The 13411-nt window shown below is 37.8% G+C and overlaps 1 pseudogene; it reads right to left on the bottom strand.

Annotated features, from left to right (window-relative positions):
* LOC104748589 overlaps positions 10517–13411 on the bottom strand; it is a 4900-nt pseudogene continuing 2005 nt past the window's right edge.

Here is a 13411-nt window from a genome sequence, read left to right on the forward strand (position 1 = left end):
ACTTTTTGCAAAGAGATTTGAATTAGTGATTTTGTGAACTTATCTAAACCTGTTCTTAAAGCTGATTTTTAACTTAGAATTTTACAAAGAGATTTGGATTTTCTGGTTTTAAATTTAGAATATAATTGCAGTGAGAACTGATTATTTTACCAAAAGTTTAGAGTTCTAGATCTGATCTTTATTGCTTGAACCTTAATTACTTATCTGATTTAATATTTCATAATTTCCTAAGAAATTCCCTAGGCTTAACTCTTTTGATTTTCTGAATTTACAACACTTTCATTTAAATATTTGCATTGCTTTTTCATTAATTAAATTAACTTGTTTAGCGTAATAACAAAACTCTATAATCTATTGTGTTTGATCTTGAGTCTCTATGGATTCGACCCCTAAGTACTGCAGTGATCTCTTGTTTGAGAGAGTAGCTCTAGGGATTAATTTGAGCATATCACTCCTCCTCATTGCCATGATTCCATGTCACATACCTGCACACCACAAACAACAATTGAGATGTGTAAGTATTATGACAAACTAGCATTTGATCCGCGCTACGCGCGGGAGTTAGATGAGGGTGCTTTTTTGTTGTAATTTGTTTTTTAGTTATGTATTTTTTCTCTTTCCGTCTGGTTATGTTATTCGTATGTTTTTCTTTGTTCTTTTGTTGGTTTATTTTTTCTGTATGTTTTTTCAGATAGTATAATGAAGTCAATTTTTTTGATTTTTGATAAATTTAAATCATCATGATCTTTTTTTATTTTTCAAAAAATATAGAATTTGAAGTTAAGTTTGTATAGTAATAGTTGTTGTCTCGCTTTAGTCGTTAGTTTTGCTTAATTAAAATTATTTGTCATTTTGTCATTGGATTGTTATTTGGTTTTATTATATGTGATTGTAGGTAATCTTTTAATTATTTTATTATTTAATTAGTAACCTGTGCGAGTAGTTTTTTTGTCAATGCTTTTGTGTTTGTAGTGATTAGTTAGTGGTTTTTGATTAAAAATGCTTAAAAATCTCAATTACTTACAATTCTGTTTTCATTGTTTTTTTTTGTATTTCTGCCGTTGGACCTTATTTTCTGTAAGCCTTAAAGTTGTGTTGGCCCATTGGGTCTTTAGTGGTATGTCATTGAGGTTAGAATGACTTTCTTCCCTTTGAAAATATGATGTCTCGTGAACGGATAGCAGAGAAGTCATTTTTGCGATCTACAAGACAGTAAGAGTTTTGAAAAAAATTCTTTGATGCTTGTAATCCTTCTTCATTCATCTCTTTCATCGATGCACAATTTGTTTTTTTGGTGTATTTGGGTGTTTTCCTCTTCGCTTTGCATCCGTAGGGGGTAATTGGTTCTCCCCTGATATTTTTGTTCCAGTTAAGTGTTACTTTGTGTGCAAATATGTTCTTTTTTTAAATTGTTTTTTTCCTTTCATTTTCTAATTACTTTATTCATTGTTTTTGAGATCTTAGTTTTAAGTTTTATTTCGGTTGGTCCCAGAGTGTGGTTTTCAATTGGATGTACATTGTGTTGTAAATTTTAAATTTCGCCTCTATGATGCTTTTTTTAAAACCATTTTGGGGTGTATATTTTTGTGGACGGTTTAGTAAGTCATTCAAATTTAGGTCTAATGTGAACAAAATGTGGAACTCGAATTTCAGCATCTTTTCCTTCAACTAATGATGTGTGTATCTCTTACATTTTTTTCTGTTTGGTGATGGTTTTGTCAATTGCTGGCGACTAATGTTAATTGAATTTTAGTTGTATTTCCCTGATTCTCTGTAAGCATTTTTCTTTTTTCGTTTGAGTTGTTTTTTTCTTTTTATTTTTAAGTAGCTCTGTTTTTCGAAGCTGACAAACTTTATGATCTAGGTGTCCCTGAAGCTAAAGGCCTCTTTGCATATGTCTATCTCCTGGTGGTCGTAATACTTTTAGACCTGTTTTTGAGATTGTTTGTGGGAAGTTTCTTTAATATATGTTGATCTTGTATCTTCTGTTTTTGTTGTCATGGTAAGTGGTGGACTTTTTTTTCCCCTGATCGTTTGTATTCTTGCTATAATTTCAGTTACATTCTCTCGTTCTCTTGTTTAAATTGTTTTGAAGGCGTAGGTAATGTTTATGAAGGAGGAAAACAAATACTTTTATTTTAAATTTTGATAATTTTTAGAGGATGATAACATTGGTGAACCTTACTGTTTTTCCTTCAGCTTAAAGATTAATTACAAAGATATCCTTTAGGTGTCCCGAGATGAAAGAATAAAGAAGGGGAGGGACGCTTCAGGTCGCACACGGGCAGACAACATAGTGGAGTTTCCTGGAGAATTGAGTTTTTAAAGAAATATGAAACTGGGCTTTTAAAGAAATATGAAACAAAGAAATAAGAATTGCTTAGTGGGTTGTGTTGAAAAATTGGGCTTATTAAATTGAGGGAGTGGGTGATGTGGCAGCACCAGGAGTGAGGAAAGGTAACTTTATATATATAGATACTTAGTGAGGCAATATAATCCTCCCATCTACTGGGCTATACACACAAGCAACTGAGATTCCAATGTTTACCAAACAACAAACAAACACAACAAACCATGAAATCACGAATCAGACAAGTTGGTGTCAACCGACACCAGAGAGGTGTGGATCGACACAGGCCCAAACATGGTGTCGACCGACACCAATCTGGTGTCGATTGACACCGACTCCGCAGACGCATTCTGCTCGAAGCCGACTGCCGAATCTCCATTCCAATCCATCTCCAATCCATCTAGAACTCACCCAAAAGTCACAGGAACCATTAAAGACCCTAAAGCAATCACAACAAACAAGAAAAACACCAAAACAACACCAAACAAGCAAAACATAAGAGATCTTAGGCTTAGATCAGCCATGGTCATGCACTCACCTCTTTGTAGGAAATTTCTTACCAACAATGACGAATCCCACACTCCCAGCAAGCTTCCAACACCTTCCCTGCTTCAGATCTCTCAGTAACAGCCAAGGAATCTCACTAATCCTCCCAAAATCTCAAAAACAATGTTTTATCTCTTTTCTCTCAAAAACAAGATAAACAGCGACAAACACAACTTCCCAAAACCCTTCTGGTCGACAAAACACTTAAGTATCTTGGTTTACTGGTTTTCCCTAAACCAAACGGGTCCAAATCGATAATTAAATCGAACTGGTCGAACCAGAAAAGCTGGTGTCTATCGACACCCATCCCCAAATCTTAATATTTGGTTCACGGATGTTACATATAAGATGGTTGTTACTGTAAATTTGATTTAGTCCATATTAGTAGAGTTTGATTTTGGATATGGCTGAATTATTGTATTTCTATAATTTTAATCACCCATCAGTTCATATTCTTGTCATATTATAGCCAAGCAATCAAATGATGACCCCATTATACCATTTATTTTAGAAGAACATAGTATTTTAATTTATTTGATGTCTTCTATAGCCCTATAATGTTTGTTTGTCATATTCTCATCATTTTTTCTTGTCAATACAAAATTAAACTTATTGTAAAGCTATTTTAAAATAGTAATTTTATCATTGTAATTGTGAGCAAATAAAACTTATTAATTAATCACCTCCAAAAAGTTTAGTTTTACCAACCCATTGATGTGGAACATTGAACACACATTGTTTTTCATAGACTATGTTATATACCTTCAGTTAAAAAAAAAAATATCAAAGCACATCATATACAGAAAAAATCTACATAATTATTAATCACATATATTCAAAATTTAATATTTAAAAAATAAAATATTATAGTATCAAATCTATTTTTTAAAGTTGGATTAGTTAACAATTTTTTAAAAAACTAATTAGTACTTTTGTCCCTATTTAATGAGAAAGAGAAAGTGAATTATTTTTTTTGGAAACTAAAAGTTATTTAAATTTTTTTAATATTTTTAAATTTGATATATGTATTTACCCTTTATAAGAAACTTTAAAATAATCTTATGACCAATGAGATTTCTGATATGAATACTTACAAAGAAGTATAAAAACCTATTAATATATAGTCCTCTTAAATAGTATAGAGAGATCTATAACATAAATAAAAGGTTGACCAAATATTCAATATAGATGAATTTATTATCATACTTACCATTTAAATATGATAAATTAGGAGATTTTAAAAATCAATATTATTCCAATCCTATACTACCATACAAAAAATGATCATATCTTATGCTATGAATACATATCCAAATATGTTAGAATTTATTTAGTCAACCACAATATCCTACAATATCAAGAAATTAAAAGTTGATAAATTTTTTAATATAATTATTCCAAAAAGATACTAGGAAATATACTTTATGGAGGAATAACACCTCTATATATATAACTCTTAATTGTCTCGAATATGTTTCATTGACAAAATAAATAATTAAAAAAATAGCTTTCTCATACAAATCTGTTTGTTTTGTATTTTTGTGTTTGGTTGTTCTCTTGATCCCAAGTATGCATCAAAAGTAGCCATCTTGGACCAGTCCGCATTGTCCTTATGTGGGTGTTGGTGTCAACTTATGTTTTAAATCACTGGTTTGGTTTGGTTTGGGTTAGGGAAACCCTAGGGCTTGAGTATATAAGGGATATCTCGATGTCCTTGTTAGGGGGTTGGCCGTCTTGTCGTTATAAGGAAGATAGAAGCGAGGAGGGGTGTACTTTGGTCTTTTTTCTGAGAAAGAGAGAAGGGATGCGGATTAGGGATGGAAATTAAAGGGAAGGAGGTCTTTGTGTGAGGGAGAAGAGGAGATCGAGCAGTGTGCACGCGGGGAGCTTCTCCACCGTTGTACATCAAGGATGCTGGAGGAAGAGACACCTTGCTCTTGGAGCATGAGAGGAGAGGAAAGGAGATCCATCTTCTTCATGTGTGGGGGTAAGGATGGGAGATTGGTGGTGGATTGGGAGAAACAAGGAGGCTTTCTCATGGCTGTTATCCAGGTAAGTGGTTTTGTTTTAGTTTAGATCGATTAGAGAATCTGTGGTTGTGGCAGATTAGGGATTTGCGGTGAGAAGGAGCTTGAATGGAGGCTCGGATCGTTATTTCGGGGTTGGTGTCGTTCGACACCATTGTGGTGTAGGTTGACACCAACACCTGTAGAAGGACTACACAGACTAGTTCAAGATGGCTAAAATTTGGTGGGAAGCTTCGTGGTGCTATAGGCTTTATATCCAACAGTGGATTTGTGGAATGAATGGTTAGTCTTTAACCGCGTAGAAATAGCTCGTTACAAAAACTCCCACAAATACACCAAAACTCACCTCATCTAGTTACTAAGTCACACAACCAACCACCCCTAGTGACCGAGTAACAAGAGAGGTGGCCTGTAATATTTGATTCCGTCCAGCCATGGTCAACACCTCCCCACAAATACTCCAATTCACTATCAACTCCTCTAGTGTCAAACGAACAACACTTCCACCTGGTGTCGAACGTCACCTCCACCTGGTGCCGAATGTCACCCTTCGAACCACTTATGAACCAACACATGGTGTCGATCAACACCCTCCCCTCCTAATGACCCAAACAAAATAATAAGATGCTGGTGTCGCTCGACACCCCAACCTCACCATAAAACCGTCTATGCCATACCACAATACAAACAATTGACTAAAACACAAACCAACAGTTAATTTCACAAACCCACTGTTGGATATGAAGCCTATAGCACCACGAAGCTTGATAAGCTCAAATTAATCCCTAGAGCTACTCTCTCAAACAAGAGATCACTGCAGTACTTAGGGGTCGAATCCACAGAGACTCAAGATCAAACACAATAGATTGTAAAGTTTTGTAAATTACGCTAAAAGTGTAAAATTGAATTAAAATAAAGCAATGCAAATAATTAAATAAAAGTGTTGTGAATTCAGAAAATCAGAAGAGTTAAGCCTAGGGAATTTCTCAGGAAATTATGAAATATTAAATCAGATAAATTAATTAAGGTTCAAGCAGTAAAGATCAAATCTAAAACTCTAAAGNCAAAAGCTCTCAATATCCTTTCTCTCAAAAACTGCTAGAAGATAACTTCCTGGTTTCTAAAACCTAAAAATAATATATATACATCCTAAAACACGTCCAGGAGCTTATGTTGTAATTAGAGAAGACTTTGGGCAAATTTGTAANAGATAAGTTCACAGAATTATTAATTCAAATCTCTTTGTAATAAACAATTCTGCTCATCAATGGTTTAATCAGGAAAACAATTATATTCTCATATCAATATATTTCCCTAAGATAATAATTCTAGGTGATCAATCAAAAATTATTGTGAAGAACAACCAAGGATGAAGATCATAAAAGATTAAGAACCCTAAAAATCTCAGATCTAATAAATCATAAAAACCCTATGAAAAACCCTAAACCTAACAAGCAAATTACTCAGACATGTTAAATAAAGCACAAATCATAATTCTGAATAACATGCAATAGATATTAAAAGTAAAAGAGGGAGTTCAAGAAATCTTCTCTCTACAAAGAATTCAGATCTATCTCTCCCAAAAGCTCTCAATATCCTTTCTCTCAAAAACTGCTAGAAGATAACTTCCTGGTTTCTAAAACCTAAAAATAATATATATACATCCTAAAACACGTCCAGGAGCTTATGTTGTAATTAGAGAAGACTTTGGGCAAATTTGTAAAACTTCCAAATTTGTTGTTCTCTCATCGGGTAAACATGAGTGTCGATCGATGCTCCTTTGTGTGGTGTCGATCGATGCTCGTACTCTGATCCGACTCCAACTTGATTTCCTTCGGTAAAATGCTCCAAAATGATCCAAATTGTTCCATATTGCTCCATCCGTGCCAAATTCCTAGATAACCTGTAAAGACTCACAAATAACCTAGAAACAAATCAAAAGACTCAAAAAGCACACTTATATCATGGTTAAAAACCGTAAAAACTATGATATATCAACTCCCCCAGACTTAGCCTTTGCTTGCCCTCAAGCAAAACAGAAACTTAAACCTGTGAAAGAGGTTTGAAAACATAGAATTCACTCAACTGCTGGTAACTGATCTTCGCACTCTTCATCGCCTTGACTCTCAAGAACTTACTTCATATACTTTGTCAATTGAAAAGCATCAACATTCCTTACTCAAATCCCACAATCCTCTGGAATCTCTAGTCTAACCATTGCCATCTCATTACATAAATTAAAGCAAGTACAGGTGAGTTCTTACCTTGTGGTATTCAAACAGTGGCATATGGACTCTCTTCAGGCCAAGACATTCTTCTTACATCTCCTTTCATCTCCCTTTTCCCACTTCCTATTTTTTTCTTTTCTTATTCTTTTTTTAGCAAAGGTGTAAGCGAATACCAAGGTCATCGGTAATTTATCTACCCCTCGCTTCCAAGCTTTGTGTGATCATTTGACTCAATAGTAGAATAATGAGGTCACTGGTAATTTACCTACCTCTCTAAACTGATCAAAATCATCTCATCTTTTATTTCACTCTTTTTTTTGATTTTTCTTATTATTTTTTTTTCTTAAACACTGAAGGGAAGAGAGAGGGGAGACATACTTTGAAAAATTGCACTGTCTTGTATGGCCTGAAGAAGAAGTCTAGTCCACTGATTTCCAACCCCAAAGTAAGAGATTAAGTCCGGTTAAAATCCTGATAAAAGTTGAGACAGCATTGGTTGAACTAGATATCCTTTGAATAAGGGCTTTCAGGATTGTTGATACAGCTCATAGTCTTTCCACACTTCAGTTCTGAGGTCAAGCTTAGTCAAGAATCATTAGAGTGTTAGCCAAAGAACAAGAACCATCAGTTAGAGATCATAATTCAACAGAAATTTTTGAAAAATTTGACTCAATAAAAACAAAAATACAGTTTTGACACAAGACACAAAAACCAAGTAAGTAGTTAGTACTAACCTCCCCCAGACTTAAACAACACTGTCCCCAGTGTTATCAAAGAAGAGAAAAGTCAAGAAACAAAAAATGTGTTGAAAAGTTGAAAGAAAAATTGAACAGATTTTCGGGTTACCCAATCGGCGTCGACCGATGCCATTCAAGGCAGCATCGATCGACACCTTCGGTGAATGGTGAATTTTGTCCGAAGTCTCCTTGTTAGTTGCAGTTAGTTGTGTTTTGTTGGATCAATCCTTTGATGTTAATTCTGTTAAGAAGCACTCAAACACAAACACAGGTTAAAAGCAACATGATAGATAGATAGTTCATAAATCCAAACAACTTTCAAACACGAACTGACTCAAAGCAAGAATAAAAATGACTCAATCCTAAAAAGGGAAAAAGATAAAGAGAACCATGATCAGAAGCTAAAATGTAACAAAAACATCATCAGCACCATCATCATCATCAGTATCGTCAGCATCCTCAGCATCCTCAGCATCTTCAGCAGATGGTGAAGATGGCGAAGGGGACCTGCGCCTAGTACGCCTGGTAGGACGAATGCAGCCACACTGGGAAAGTCGAGCCATGCCATTCCAGATGGCACGCAAAGCAGAAACCACATAAGTCTGATGAGCTCCCTGGTCCATAGTAGCAGGATCCTCTGATGGCTCTGGAAACTCAAAGGCTGCAGTCCCAGAAGAAGAACCAGTCTCAAAACCCCCAGCAGGGTTAGTATCAGCTGCAGCAGCAAAAGTAGTCCGCAAAGTGCGATGGCGACGGGAAGGAGCATAAGCAACATAGTCAGCTGGTAAAGGGCAAAAACGCAACTGCTCAGGATCTCTACCAATGGTGGTAAGATCAGGTCGTGGAAGGCGGACAAAGTGCTCTCCTGTCTCATCAACAAACCTCCACAACAAACCCGGTTTCAGCCAATGTGCACTCCTCAAATACTACTCATCCATAAGCTGTCTCTTAGTGACAACACTATACCCATCAGTAGGAATCTTCATGAACTGAAGGATAGCAGTAATAAGGTTCCCCACAGCCTCTTTCTTAGCTCCAGTACCCGAAAATGGCTTGGTCTGAAGCTCAACCAAGTGATGTGCGAAAATAGCCCCAAGGTTGAGGCATTGAGGGTCGCGACGTTCAGCAGAAGCCAAAGAAGGGATCATGGCGCGAACTCCAATGTTTAGAAAATAAAGCTCTGCTGCTCTCATCTTATTAGGCTCCATCTTACACTGCAAAGTTGTAGCAACAGCCCTAAGAACATACCGGAGTACAGGATGGCGGACCTCCGATTGAAGCATCTTCTTGGAATTATAAGGACCAAGTCCTATGTAGGACCACAAAGGAGAGAGATCCTCATAATGCTTGGGCAAAGCAACATTCTGATAAAAACGGAACCAACGAAACACATCACACAAATGAGCAAAATCGATATCATAAGGCATTCCGTTGATGAAGAAATGCAATTGACCCCCAAACGCATCTGGTGCTTGCTCATTTCTGTAAGTAATCCTAACTGATGCCATGAACTGTTGCACTAAATCCGGGTACAAATCATACTGCCTAGTACATACCGTTCCTAAACTCATCCTATCAATCAAATCCAAGACCTCATCATGAATTTCCAACCTACGAAGGATGACAGGATCAACAAACCTTGTATGCTCAATCTCAACTCCCAACCATGCATTGTAGAGCATTGTCTCATAATATCCTCAAACACCCACTGGCCTATTGATGAATTCAGGCTTGCTAAGCTCAGGAAGCTTATGTTTAGGCCATTCTCTCTCTGTTGGAATTGGTACACCTTCCTCTTTTGGCCATGGGAACCTTGATTGGATGGGAGAGAGAGATCAGGTAAGGCTGTGGAGGTCGTCGTCGGACGTCGTGGAGGCTGGGTAAGGCTTGACGGAGCTCGCGGAGGCGGACGGCTGCCGGATTGACGAGGTGGGCGAGCCGAAGAAGAAGCTTCGCCGTCGTTCTTTCGAGTCCTCTTGTTGTATGTCATCACTCCAAAACACGAAATTGAAAATAGATCCAGGTAGAGGAGAGAAAATCGAGTGGAATAGAGCTTGGAATCACTCAAAACGGAGCTGTAATGAGAGAGTTATGAGCAATTTAGGGTTTAGTCGATTTTGGGTTGAAAGGGGGAAGAAGACGAAGTCTCGCGATTTTAATCGTCCTTCCTTGGATTTAAGTGGTATCGACCGATGCTCTTATAAGGGAGCATCGATCGATGCTTCTTCTGTCGGACCCGGCCCACTTTCGATCACAAGCCCACTCGTTTAAAACCCAACAAAATCAAACCCGATGGCCCGTTTTCTCGTCTCTGTCCATAATAGTGTCGACCGATGCCCATTTACATGGTATCGGTCGATGCTAGCTCTGATCAATGGTATACGTACCTACAGCCACCTCTTAGATGCTAGCTTTGTTTTTTTAGAGTAGAGAAAAAAACTGAGAGATTATCGATCAATGCCCATTTTTTTTTTTTTTTTTTTTTTAATTCTGAGACAATAAAACTCAAAACCAAAATTAATATGTTAGTGATCCTAAAAAGCAAAAATTCAAAATAATTAATTCTTACCAGTGGGTTGCCTCCCACTCAGTGCTTGTTTTAAGTCATTAGATTGACTTGGCAGCGGATTAGGCAGAGGGTGCATCATCCAAACGCACAATGTGTCCGTCTGGTATCTCAGCTTTTGCCCAATAGTGTTTCACCCTTTGGCCATTAACAGTGAATCTTTCTCCTTTGGAGTTCAACAGCACAATAGCTCCATATGGTCTGACTTCTTGAACAGTAAAAGGACCAGGCCAGCGGGAACGCAGCTTTCCAGGAAACATCTTCAAGCGGGAATTGTAAAGAAGAACCTGGTCATTTGGCTCAAATTGTCTGGAGATGATCTTCTTATCATGATAAGCCTTGATCTTCTCCTTGTACAGCTTGGAATTCTCAAATGCATGAAACCTCAGCTCATCCAACTCATTCAACTGCACTAACCTTCTTTCTGAAGCTGTCTTGGCATCAAAATTCATCAACTTAACTGTCCAGGCTGCTTTGTGCTCTAACTCCACTGGAAGATGACAGGCTTTCCCATAAAGCTAATGGAAAGGAGTTGTGCCAAGTGGTGTTTTATAAGCAGTTATATATGCCCAAAGTACATCATTAAGCTTCATAGCCCAATCTTTCCTTGTAACACCCACTGTTTTCTCTAGGATCTCCTTAATCTGCCTGTTGGAAACCTAAACTTGTCCACTGGTCTGAGGATGATATGGACTAGCCACGCTATGTTGAACACCATACTTTTTCAGCAGCTTCTCAAACACTTTATTGATAAAGTGCTTACCTCCATCACTGATGACAATTCTAGGAACTCCAAACCGTGGGAAGATAATGGTCTTAAATAGCTTAAGAACCACAGCAGAATCATTGGTTGGACTTGCAATTGCTTCAACCCACTTGGAGACATAGTCAACAGCCACTAAGATGTATTCATTCTTGTAAGAGGAAGGGAATGGTCCCATAAAGTCAATGCCCCAGCAATCAAAAACTTCAACCTCAAGGATAAAGTTTTGTGGCATCTCATGCCTCTTACTAATCTGACCTTTCCGCTGACAAGCATCACATCTGGAAACAAACTCATTAGCATCCTTGAACATTGTTGGCCACCAAAACCCAGCTTGTAGAACCTTAGATACTGTCTTGAAAGTAGCAAAGTGTCCAGCATAATCTGATCCATGACAGTGAAAAAGAACATCAGGAACTTCTGTCTCAGCTAGACATCTTCTGTAGACACCATCACTGCAATGCTTATACAGATAAGGCTCATCCCAATAATATCTCCTTAGCTCTCTCAAGAACCTCTTCTTATGATAGCCTGTAAATTGGTCAGGTTCTACCTCTGCAGCAAGATAATTGGCAATATCAGCATACCAAGGTTGATTGGAGCTAGCCACAGCAGCTAAGTCTCCATCATTCGACCAATCTTATTCAGGAAACAAAGGGTGTCGATCGATGCTAGTATGGTGTCGATCGACACCACATGCATCCGAAGACAAATTCTTGGAATCATCAGTCCGAAACCCAGTATCAACAAAATAAACATGCTCTTCAGGAAGACAATCACGAATTGGAACATCATCATCAATCCTAATCCTGGACAAGTGATCAGCAACACCATTCTCTATCCCCTTCTTATCCCTCACTTCAATGTCAAACTCTTGAAGAAGAAGAATCCATCTCAAAAGTCTAGGCTTAGCATCCTTCTTCTGCATCAAGTACCTTAATGCAGCATGATCAGTATGAACAATGACTTTTGAACCAACCAGATAAGATCTAAACTTCTCAAAAGCAAACACCACAGCCAACAACTCCTTCTCTGTTGTTACATAATTTCTTTGTGCCTCATCAAGTGTCCTGCTTGCATAGTAGTTTGCATGAAGCTTCTTATCTTTTCTTTGTCCCAACACTGCTCCTACTGCAAAGTCACTAGCATCACACATTACTTCAAAAGGAAGATCCCAATCTGGTGGCTGAACAATAGGTGTACTCACAAGCTCCTGCTTAATCCTCTCAAAGGCTATGCGACATTCATCAGTGAATTCAAACTTGACATCTTTGCACAACAAAGCAGAAAGTGGTCTTGCTATCTTGCTGAAGTCTTTGATAAAACGCCTATAGAACCCTGCATGTCCAAGAAAGCTCCTCACTGCCTTCACATTCTCTGGTAGTTGAAGACTTGTCATCACCTCTATCTTAGCGCGGTCAACTTCTATTCCAGCTTCTGAAACCCTGTGGCCAAGCACTATGCCATCTCTAACCATAAAATGACATTTTTCCCAGTTAAGCACCAAATGCTTCTCTTCACACCTTGCTAGCACCTTACAGAGATTATCCAAACAGCTTTTGAATGAAGATCCATAAACTGAAAAATCATCCATGAACACCTCCATATAATCTTCAATCATATCAGTGAAGATTGACATCATGCATCTCTGAAATGTTGCAGGAGCATTACAGAGACCAAAAGGCATTCTGCGGTAAGCGAAGGTACCATAGGGACAAGTGAAGGTGGTCTTCTCTTGGTCATCAGGATGAATAGGAATCTGGAAAAAGCCTGAGTAACCATCCAAAAAGCAGTAGTATGGATGATTAGCTAACCTCTCCAACATCTGGTCAATGAAAGGAAGTGGGAAGTGATCTTTCCTTGTTGCAGCATTCAGCTTCCTGTAGTCTATGCACATCCGATGACCAGTAATTGTCCTTGTAGGGATCAGCTCATTCTTGTCATTCTTCACCACTGTGACTCCACCCTTCTTAGGAACAACATGTACCGGACTAACCCAATTGCTGTCAGATATTGGATAGATGATCCCAGCATTCAGCAGCTTCATGATCTCCTTCTTGACAACATCTTGCAGATTCGGATTCAGCCTCCTCTGATGCTCAATGGATGTCTTAGCTCCTTCCTCAAGATGAATCCTATGCATACACAAGTCTGGAGAGATTCCTGCAATATCATCAAGAGAGTAACCAAGAGC

Source organism: Camelina sativa, chromosome 15, assembly GCF_000633955.1.
Source record: "Camelina sativa cultivar DH55 chromosome 15, Cs, whole genome shotgun sequence".
NCBI classification, from domain to species: domain Eukaryota; kingdom Viridiplantae; phylum Streptophyta; class Magnoliopsida; order Brassicales; family Brassicaceae; genus Camelina; species Camelina sativa.